Source organism: Chanodichthys erythropterus, chromosome 15, assembly GCF_024489055.1.
Source record: "Chanodichthys erythropterus isolate Z2021 chromosome 15, ASM2448905v1, whole genome shotgun sequence".
NCBI lineage: Eukaryota > Metazoa > Chordata > Actinopteri > Cypriniformes > Xenocyprididae > Chanodichthys > Chanodichthys erythropterus.
In genome coordinates, this window is record NC_090235.1 from 33,682,449 (window position 1) to 33,694,356 (window position 11,908).

At 38.6% G+C, this 11,908-nt stretch overlaps 1 pseudogene; it reads right to left on the reverse strand.

Annotated features, from left to right (window-relative positions):
* Nucleotides 1–10,322: 10,322 nt before the first annotated feature.
* LOC137002281 (5S ribosomal RNA) lies at nucleotides 10,323–10,439 on the reverse strand (annotated as a pseudogene).
* Nucleotides 10,440–11,908: the final 1,469 nt, after the last annotated feature.

Below are 11,908 nucleotides of genomic sequence, written 5' to 3' on the forward strand. Positions count from 1 at the left end.
GCTCAAAAGAACACATGTAAGCTTAATCGTTTTAAAAGCCTTATTTATTGCACATATATTATATTTATTTTAATTTAAAAGCAGAGTTTAATATTGTTAATTAATATAATAGGCCTAATTATATGAACATGTCATGAATTATTCATAATGTTAATTTATTTAATATAAATATAATGAATAATTAACAGCAAATGTTGAGCAATTTTGTCTCTAAAATGTTTCCACTAAACTGATTTAATTTGGAGCGAGAGATACAGGGGGAGTGGCTTTATTGCATCAGATACATGTCACTTTACTCACAGCTGATTGGTTTGGGTTTGTGATCTCTAACTCAGAATAAAACCTGCTCCGGAGCAGGTTAGCCGTGTAGCGTAATTTACTATAGCAATGAACCCCGCTAAAAACCAGTCCACCTTCATAAACCCGAAAAAAGAATTTGCTTAAACTAATCTTGAACTTACCTGGGTAGCACCTGAAACCGGCAACTGAAACTGCAACAGGCCACTGAACACCAGCTAACCCAGGCTGGGAGACCAGCTAAAACCAGCTACTTCCATCTTAAACCAGCTAAGACCAGCCAACCAGCTGGTTTTAGGTGGATTTTTCAGCAGGATGGGGGAAAATAATCAGTAGATTAATCGAAAAATGTTAGATTAATCGATTGGAAAAATTATCGTTAGTTTCAGCCCTACTTAAAACATTAAAACCCCTTAGCAACTTCGTAGCAACACCCTGACAACCACTCACAACAACCATGCAACCGCTTTGCAACATATTAACAAGACTCAAAACAGTCAAAAGATCTTAGCAACCACATAGCAACACCCTGACAACCACTCACAACACCTCTGTAACCGCATTGCAATTTTAACAAGACAAAACCATCAGAAGAACATAGCAACTGCGTAGCAACGCACTGACAAACACAACAACCCCACAACTGCATTGCAACATGTTAACAAGACTCAAAACAGTCAGAAGACCTTAGCAACTGCATAGCAACTTCCTGACGAACACTCACCTGCATGAGCATTGCAACACGTTAACACGTCTAAAAACGTCCAGACGGCCATAGCAACTGCATAGGAACGCCCTGACAGCTATTTACAATATGCCTGCAACCAAATTGCAACATACTAACAAGACTCAAAACAACACTTTAACAGATGTATAACAACACTATGCGTACAGTAGAGGACATTTCAAAGTGTGGATTGTACTCAGAGCCCACTGTTTACACATTCAGCGACACAGAGGATGTTTGATGCTCAACAACAGCCTATTGATCCATGTGTTAAAGGCCATTTTTCCACTCACTACACTTTCAGTACTGCTGTCTGGGGTCCTGTGCTATTTTCGTCCATCTTCCCATCCTTCCCTCCTTGACTACACCCCCACCCCCACTCCTTCGTCTCTTGTCATCATCCCTCCATCAAGAGTGCCTCCATTCTTCATGCTGCTTTCAGGCGCTCAGAAGCATGACAAACGGGTGCATTAGCAGGCTAATTAAGGGAGATCAGGGAGTAAGAAAGTCTTATGAGGCGCCCAGGCGTGGATTTCCAAATGAAAGCGCCCATAATTTGCATGAGAGGTAATTGAATTGCCTGCAGTGAGAGGTGAAGTGAGTGGGAGGGGAATGGGATGGAGAATCTGGCTCTGTGCAAAAATATTCCAAAAAGCCCCTCTTGAACTGTAAATGCCAAGGGTTTCATGTCAACTGTTTGGTTGGCACCTGACTTTTACTGGAGATATTGAGCTTCTTGCCTCTGTTGTGCAAACAGGCATTCTGTTTGTGTATTGCAGCAAAATTTGTCCCTGGAACTGATTTTCAGAGGTATTTTTACCTTTATACAGGTAAATGAAATGAATTAACAGTCTGCATGATTATGGCTGTTTATAATAAAATCAAATACAAAAGTAGCTCTAAATAATAGATACAAGATACAAGCACAATATACAAGCCTCATCTTAGCCTGAAATATTACAATTGCATTTAAACCTGAATTTTGAAATACTTTTAATATTGTTGGTCAGATTTTGAAATAAGTCTGCATTTATTTGATAAAAAATACAGTAAAAACTGTAATATTGTGAAATATTTTACAAAATAAAATAATTGTTGTCACACTTTCAGCAAACAAACAGACGAAGAGTCAGACAGATAAAAATCCAATACAAAGTTTAATCCAAACAGGCAAAGTAATCCAACAAAGGCAGAGAAACATACCATAACGTAAACGTGACCAGACAAACACTAACTGAACAGGAGGAACTTAAAAACACAATGGTGATGAACTAAATGATGAACAGCTATGATGATAGTTAGTGTCTATGGTAACAGATGAGTGGTGAGAAAATCAAACAAAGGAAAACAGTAACTGAAGGAATATAAACATAGAGGCTGTTTACACAACACCATTTTCAACCAAAAACTGAAACCTTTTTATGCGTTTTTGCCATTCGTTTACACGACAACATCATTTTGGTGGCCTGAGAATGCAAACTTTTGAAAACGGGTTTCAAAGTACAAGTTTTTGAAAACGGCACTGTTGTCATTTCCATGTAAACTGCAAAAAACATAAATCTGTGGAAACGGTGACGACATGCACACGCGTATTATGCATTTAGTCGAACGCGGATGTGTTTTCTGTGAATGTGTGAGACTTCCGATTTATTAGCTGCTATAGGGAAATGAGAAGAATATCAAAGTGCAGTAAACTGTAAAAATAAGGTGGATATGCACGTTTGGCGCGAGAGCTCTGTAAAAGAATGCGTGTGCTATAAAGTGACATCAACTACTTGTCTGGCATGTGTAATACAGCGTTTTTAGTCATTTTCGTGGATTCGTTTGTGAACGGGGACAGTTTTGATAACGTTGTCATCTGTACAAAGAAAAAAACATTTCCGTTTTTAGTACATGGTTGTGTAAACGTTTTTTTTAACTTGTTGCTGTTAGAGCATAAACAACGACTGCTGCGACGCTCAAAGTTCAATGCAAAGTGAGATTTTTTTTTTTTTAATTCGCTGTTTAAGGACTACAACAAATGGCTGGTAGAGACTACAACGAGCTTCTTCCCGAAATCACTAACCCTTAAATTTACATAAAACGAGGCCATGTTGGGCTGCTTTAGAGAAGAGGAGTTGTTGTAGTAGAGTGTTGTTGCCATGCCGTCATTTTACGCCAGACTGCACAAAAGATTACAACACATGCTATTCGATGAGTTGAATCAACTCCACAGCAACTACATAAATTTATCCACTAAACCATTCAGAATCATCCAGTTGCATTCTAAAAGTTGTAGCTTCTTCCTGAGTTTCTCCATCAGTATCCGACTCCTGTTTGAACAATGTATTGCTGAACAGCTTAGGGCTGTCGCGATAACCGCAATATCATAATACTGCGCTATTGACGACGAGCAAACTGCATATAGGACTGCAAAACTGCAGCAACCACGATATTTGCATGTTTCTAATTTTTTAAAGCAGAACTAAGTAACTTTTTTTACTTTCATAAATAAGTCCTTCCGATGGTTAATTGACTTGTAGTGGTGTTTTTGAGACGAGCACTAACCCCCTCTGGCACGTCTACGCCAAAGTTGAGCTGCGCCGACCCGACACAATCTCGCCTCATGTTCACGTTCACGCGAGAGTGACAAAATGCTTTACGGTAATTCAAAAACAATGTATATATTATGACTTTGTAAGACAATTTCGAAAATTACCCACCTCCATCGAGATTTCTTGTACTGTATTTGCAAAACTACTGCGCTGGTGAGCGTTGTAGTCGTTGTAGTCCAGAGCTGTGCTTGGAGTATTTACGACAGTGTGATTCACTGAAGGAACCTGTAGGGGGAGCTTTGCAAATCTTACTGAGTTACTGCTTTAACCCTTTAACACGTACGATCACACCGGTGTGATCAGTCTTGGCTGGCCCCAGGAGCGTACGATCACACCGGTGTGATTAGAACGTTCAGCGCATTACGTGATCAACTGCCAAATTCAAATGTGCGTGCGCGCTTTAACTGGCGCTATATCAGAGACGGACGCGCTCAGCGCTTTTCATATATCACATATATGGTTTTCAACCAAATAATGTTCATTTCAGGTTTCAGACATTTAAATGCACATGAGTACTAACAAAACAATATATTTAGAGTTTGTAAAATACACAATGATGTCTATAGAAGCGGAAATAACAACCCTTTCCATTATAACTTGACAGCACGTTTAATTCATATCAGATACACATTCTGAAAGTAACTTAAAAGCTTACTCTATTCTTCCCCAGTTCACCGGCACACTTACTTTCATGTATTTCGGGAGAAGTGGATAAATTCACGGGTTGTAAATCCAACAGATCCGATTCTCTGTGCGGTGCAAACTAACATGGCGGCGCCCATCGCTCATATGGCTCAACTAACGCGATCGTTATAAAGGTGTTTAAACAGCAAAACACATCCACTTGCACATATTTGGCAATCGGAATATTAGATATTTCATGCTATAGTTAACCAAATTTGTGAATATTTTGAATAAAAAAGGAAAAATTAAATGAAAGCAGATCATCATTCATACAGTTCTGCGGTGTGTCACATAACAAGCAATGACGCGTCACCATGGAAACCATAAAGTGATACGTTCTAAATAACGGTCGGCTAAAAAAACTCACGCTGGGGGGTAAGACAGAATATTTGAAACTTACGTGCGAAAGGGTTAAAGGTTATGTCCTTCTCATGTTACACTTCATGCATGTGTACTAAAAATTAAATAAGTAAATGATGATAGCATAATGTGTACCATGGTAATTTGTACAGAGGCTCCATAGATTTGCACTAAACAAGCCTAAACAGACAGTGAATGTCAGAGAGATCGACTGAGCGTGTGCGATTACCTATGTCTGTCTTTCAGGCCAAGACATATATTCGTGAAACCTATTCTACTTATGGAACGAACGCAGCGCCAGTTCTGTTTTTTCCGTAAGTAGAATAGGGAACGCATAGGACCTGCAGCGTAAGCTTTTTGAAGAATACAGAAGTGCGTTTATCATTTGTTTATAAAGCATATACATTTACATTTTTTTTTCGAAAACTACCGTTCGTTTCGCTAGATAAGGCCCTTATTCCTCGTCTGGTATCGTTTAAAGCCTTTTGAAGCTGCACTGAAACTGTAATTTTGACCTTCAACCGTTTAGAGGCCATTGAAATCCACTTTAAGAATAATCTTGGAATGTTTTCATCAAAAACCTTAATTTCTTTTCGACTGAAGAAAGAAAGACATGAACATCTTGGATGACATGGGGGTGAGTAAATTATCAGGAAAATTTTATTTGAAAGTGGACTAATCCTTTATTGCGACAGCCCTAAACACCATTACTCACAGTCATCATTTTGGCTGTGTGAGATTGTCCAGCTTTGTTGTTATTGAGCAACTGAAGCACGAGCTGTTAAAACTCCGGCCTCTTTTTGCAGCAGCTCATTTGCATTTAAAGGGACACACACAAAAATTGTGTGTGTTTTTGCTCACACCCAAATAGTGGCAAATTTGACAAGTTAAAATAAATGATCTGTGGGGTATTTTGAGCTGAAACTTCACAGACACAAACACACTCTGGGGACACCAGAGGCTTATATTGCACCTTGTAAAAGGGACATTATAGGTCCCCTTTACTTTTTGATATATTGATGATATTGCAGCATGTTACATGGAAATGACAGGTATCTTGATGATGCCACATCAAAACTGGAGCTAATCAGTCTATATATATATATGTGTGTGTGTGAGATATTGCATACAAATGATGTCTATTGAAATTCATTTTCATCCCTTGCTGTCATTTCATATAAGCACATGTATGTATGCTACTGATTTGCATTTGTTGATTTATAAGTAAATTGCAGCAAAAGTTTACAAGCCAAAAATACCCTTCCCTGACCTGCACACTTGAGGACTGGAATAGAAAAAAAAATAGCGATTACACTTTCAGGATTGACAATTACATGGTGGCAAATTAAAAAGAATCTTCTGAATTAGCAAGATAATTGTTCAGAGTCTTTTTTAATGGGCTTGTCAATGATTACAGTCTGCCTCAGCCAATCAGATCACAATGCCACAGGAGAGAGAGGAGAGGGAGGGGCTACCACACAGTGTGATAAAATGAACATGTCAATCATGTTAATTTCAATGAGTAAATTAGAGAGAGTAGCTCATTGTCAGCATGAATAAATCTTGATGTGTTAGCCGTGACCTGGAGTCATGATGGGATGGTGAAGGATGGATGCAGATATTCAAATGAGAGAGAGAATATGAAACTACTTGATGAGTAAACTAGTTCAATCATTTTTTCCGCTGATGACTTCGTTTAATGGCATCAGTAAAACCTTCCCACTTGCCTTATATTAGAATCACACCACAAAATGGCAATTCCCTTTAATTAGGTCGACCTGCTTCATCAGTATGTGTAGTGGTTAGTGATTGTTCTGTCTTCAATTGGTGTAACTTTACAACAACATAGGCTCCAACAATTTTTAAAACATTATTGAAATAAAATGGAAATTGTAAAAATGATTTATGTATACATAAACTGCTACAAAATAGGAATTGTCTTTTAACAAAATGAATGCTCTTGTGGCATTGGCTACGCAACATCATTTCTACTATGCAGAACATTTCAGTGTCCCCATCATGCATATTGGTTATTTACATTTCTCAGTTATATAATTAGGGGTACAAACAAAATACAAAAACTATATGTTTTCATATGATTTCAAATTAAATTTCATAGATACCATTAAACACCATTTTGATATTGCAAGAGAAAGAATATTTCCCTGGTCAATTTATCAACAATAGTGGTTGGACAATGAAACTGAAACACTGGCCAATATAGTGTTGGAGGTTTCACGCCTATATGCTTGGCCTGGTGGCCAATATTCACTGATTTTACATTACATCAGTAAGAGTGATGTGAAGGTTGAATTAGAAAAGCAATAGCACAGCTGTACACAGAATATTGCAATCCACACAACATAATGGGAGACATATCAGAGTTGAAAAGAGGACAAGTTGTTGGTGCATGACCCACTGGCGCATCTATGAAGGTGGATTAACTGGCTAGCCAGGTAAGTTTCAGATTAGTTTGCGCCAATCCTGAGTTTTAGGTACCATGAAAGTGCCTTGGCTTTTAGCGGTGTGTTCAACGCCATAGTAACTTACGCTCCATGGCTAACCTGCTCCAGGGCAGGTTATGTTCTGGTTCAGAGATCTCAAACTAAAATTGGGCCAATCAGATGTGAGCAAACTGACACTGACACATCCAGTGCAATAAAGTCACCCCCCCAGTTTCTCTTCCTCCAAATGCAAAAAAAGAGAAATAAATTAACAATGAAATTGTCTGGCTTTAATGATTATTACTTAGAATTATTTTATGATTTATATAATTATTATATGATATACATTATTATTAATCCAATACACACAATCAATTTTTGTTTAGCAGTTATTATTAAGCATTTAGTTTTAATGAATATTAATATATACAGATCATATAATATAAATAAGCTGAAAATAAACTTTAAATATGATGTGACCTTACATGTTTGAGTGTCTATCGCTTTATATTATCAACTATATAAACTAACTTAACAAGTTTCACTTGCACTGATAGAGCAAGAAATTTGTGAAGTTCGTTTATATAGTATAAGTATTTTCATCAGTTTAAAGCTTAAAGTTTAAATACTTAATTTTCTTCAATCTCTTAACCTACTGCAAAATAATTTTGAATTGCACTGGCGAGAGGACGCGCCAGAAGTGAAAGTGATTGGCTGTTTACCACTGATGTCACGCATTCATGTGCACGCGCTCCACGAACTCAGGATCAAAGCCTGAGTTGACAGAGAAAGTTGATGATCAGCATTATGGTACCAACAAAGCCAGATTGGAGTGGTTTGGTTTTGTCAACTCGAAACTAATCCTATAACCCTGAGTTTGTTCAACTACCATCATGGTACAGGCCCCAGGACAGCATGTCTTTGTGGTGTATCGAGAGCTATGGTATCCAGGTTAATGGCATATCACCACATAGGATAAACAACATCCAGCAGGAGCAACTGTCGAAGCAAGAGGAAGCTGTCTGTAAGGGATGTCCAGGTACTAACACAGATTGTTTCCAAAAAACATAAAACCCCAGCTTCCCAACTCACTGTAGAATTAAATGTGCACTTCCACTCTCCTGTTTCTATCAAAACTGTTCATCTGAAGCTCCATAGACTCAATATTCAAGGTTGAGCTGCTATAGCCAAACCTTTGGTCATTCGTGCCACTGCCAAATATCGGTTTCATTGGTGCCAATGCAAATCTTGGGCTGTGGACAAAGTGAAACGTATTGTTCTCTGCATGAATCCACCTTCACTGTCTTTCCCACATCCGTGGGAGTTATGGTGTGGAGAAGCCTCAAAGAGGCTTAACACCCAGACTGTTACGCAACAGAACACTGCAGCGTGAAGCATGGGGGTGGATCAGTGATGGTTTGGCATGGCATTCCCTACTGTTCTTGAAGGGTGCGTCACTGCCAAGAACAACCGATCCATTCTGGAGGACCATGCACACCTAATGGTTCAAACATTGTACCCTGAAGGAGGTTCCATACACAGCAAGACTTGTGACAGAATAATTTGATGAACATTAAAGTAAAGTTGAACATCTCCCAACAGTCACCAGATCTAAATATTTTTTGCACCACTTTGGGGTGTTTTGGAGGAGCAAGTCAGGAAACAATTTCCTCCACCAGCATCAAATAATGACTTGGACACTGTTCTAGAAGAGGAATGCCTCAAAATCCCTCAGGACACTGTCCAGAACTTTCATGTCTCATTGGCTGCAAAAAGAGGCCGTACACCACACTAATAAATTATTGTGGTAGGAACATACCAAGCGGACGGTCGGCCGTCGGGCAGTTTTTGTTCATCGGCCGACTAAGTTTTCTCAATGTGTTCTGCACCGTTTGCTGAAGTTGGTCCTCGTCGGCTTTTTTTGGGACATTCGACCATCTGATCATTCTGATTGGCTGTTTAGCTACTGCCACCTGCTGGTACTTACGCAGGCGCAGAACAGACGTGCTACTTGGCCGTCAAGCATCAGTTTGGTGTGTCAAGGCAAGTTTGGACCCAGACGCTGCCAACGTGAGCCAACCCCGCAGTCTGCTTTCATCGCCACTAGTTTGTCAGCTTGGTGTGTTCCTGCCTTAAAACCAGGTGTTTCCATTTCATTTTCCAACCCCCTGTATAATACATTGAAAAATTACTTGTTCAGTTTAATTCATTAAATTGAGCTAAAGTAACACGATTTTTGCTAGTTACTAAAATCAGAAGGCTTCGCTTCAGAAGGCCTTTATTAGCCTTTATAACTTTCATTTTAAAGTCAACTAATCCTTTAAGTGTTATTTTATGTGTTTTTCAGTAAAGGGAAAGATATATTAGTATTTAAAGTTTAGTTATGTTGAGCATTTAGAGGAGTTTCTTTAATGTTTTGAATTTTGAAGAGTGGCGCTTGTGCTCAGGCTATGGACACTCAATGATCTATGTCAGTGCTGACACCAGTCTTTTATTATTTCTTCATCACAGTGTGTATAATGATGAATTAAACTGCATGTTTACATGTAAGAAAATTAATTAAACCTCAGTAAAGTTTGGATCAACATAAGAAAATTAAGTTTGACAAATGTAATAAAGTTAAACACTATCGAGTAAATTAATTTGACCTAGACCAACTAAATTGTGTTGACAATTTGTTTTTGAACAAAAATAGGACACTGATGTGTTCAAAATGTCCACCTCAGAAGGCTATCATCCTATGATGCTTGAACAATAATAATAATAATAATAATCCTTACATTTATATAGCGCTTTTCTGGGCACTCAAAGTGCTTTACATATTGAAGGGGGAATCTCCTCAACCACCACCAATGTGCAGCATCCACCTGGATGATGCGACGGCAGCCATATTGGGCCAGTACGCCCACCACACACCAGCTTATTGGTAGAGAGGAGACAGAGTGAGGAAGCCAATCAGTGTATAGGGATGATTAGGAGGCCATGATGGACAGAGGCCAATGGGCAAGTTTGGCCAGGATGTCGGGGTTACACCCCTACTCTTTTCGAAGGACATCCTGGGATTTTTAATGACCACAGAGAGTCAGAACCTCGGTTTAACGTCTCATCCGGAGGACGGTGCTTTTTGTCAGTATAGTGTCCCCATCACTATACTGGGGTGTTAGGACCCACACAGACCACAGGGTGAGCACCCTCTGCTGGCCTCACTAACACCTCTTCCAGCAGCAACCTAGTTTTCCCAGGAGGTCTCCCATCCAGGTACTAACCAGGCTCAGCCCTGCTTAGCTTCAGTGGGCAACCAGTCTTGGGCTACAGGGTGATATGGCTGCTGGCCATATCACCCTGTATCACCCTGTAACAAGACATATCTTTGTTGTGACAAAAAAGTGAATACTTGAAGACAAAAGATAGTTTCTCTTTTCCCACTACTCATTGCCACAGCTCTTCCGCTTATGATGCAATTTGTCCCATTTACCACAGGGGGTGTACGGAAAACTAATACATGGCTGCATCCGAAATCTTATACTTTCTTGAGTATTTTGACTAAGTACTTACTCTAGTTGTCATGTTCTGGCTGTATATAATCACACAACAAAGAAGAGGCATCACAAAACAAGTCTTTAATCCATAGGGCAAACACAGATGAAAGCAGGAGCACAACAAGTATACACTGACAAGATGAGACAACAAACTAATGAAATAAGGGAACTTATATGCAGGGAACAAACAAAGTGAACTAATTAGGCAACAGCTGAACAGAATGAAAAATCAAATGAGTAACCAAGAGACAAACTGGTGGGAAACTGAGAACAAAGGAGACAGGAAACTGATGAGTGCAAACTAAAAGTCCATGAAAATGAGACTAACTGAACATAATCGTGACATTAGTATGAATGTGTAATGTGAATGTAATCCGGATGTACTATATTCGCCATGTTGTCATTATCATGTGACCTACCAGCATCAGTTGCTCTGGCATTCATAAATCCTTTCCCGTGCTCATGGGATGGTAAAGAGTCCATCATATGCACACTTTTGGAATCTGGCCAATCTGAGTTCTTAAAATCTTAATTTATCTTGCACTCATCTTTACTTTCACCCATCTGTGACATAATGTTTTTAATTGAATCAGATCACTTTCAAAACACGCAGCTTTATATTAGGGTGGCGTAAGTAAACATGACCAGTTCGAGTGTTAACTGTTAAACAAACTTGAATCAGATTTTTTTCGAGTGTCACTAACTCGAAATTGGATTTCACTGTACAAAAGGCAAATGTGAGCACATCTTTAGAGTTTTGTTTTTTCTATATAGCCTATTTCTTCAGTGAAACAAAAAACAATCTTTATCACAATTAACAGAGGGGATGCATTTTAAATAATTTTTCTCCATGTCTATTATCAAAATGAACTTGATCATCTAAGTTATCTGTCAATCCTTCACTGCGCAATAGCTAACTTTATTTGGCCATTTATTTGTCCTGTTAGGCATCCTGTAAATGTTTGTTGAAATAATCAATACATTTTAAGCCTAAGCAGCTCAGGCACTTAAAATGTGAGCTTCACTAGAGAATATTACTCATAGTCTGGTGTACCCAGAAATACTTCCTAAAATTAGTACAACAAAAGCAAATTATTACATTTAGATTACATATATTCATTTAGCAGATGCTTTTATCCAAAGCGACATACATATGAACTGTGTTGGGGAAAGTTACTTTTTTTATGAAAAGTAATGCGTTACATTACTTTTGTGTTACTTTTTCTCACCTTGGCTGGGCTTGCTTGTTTGTTTTTTAATAAT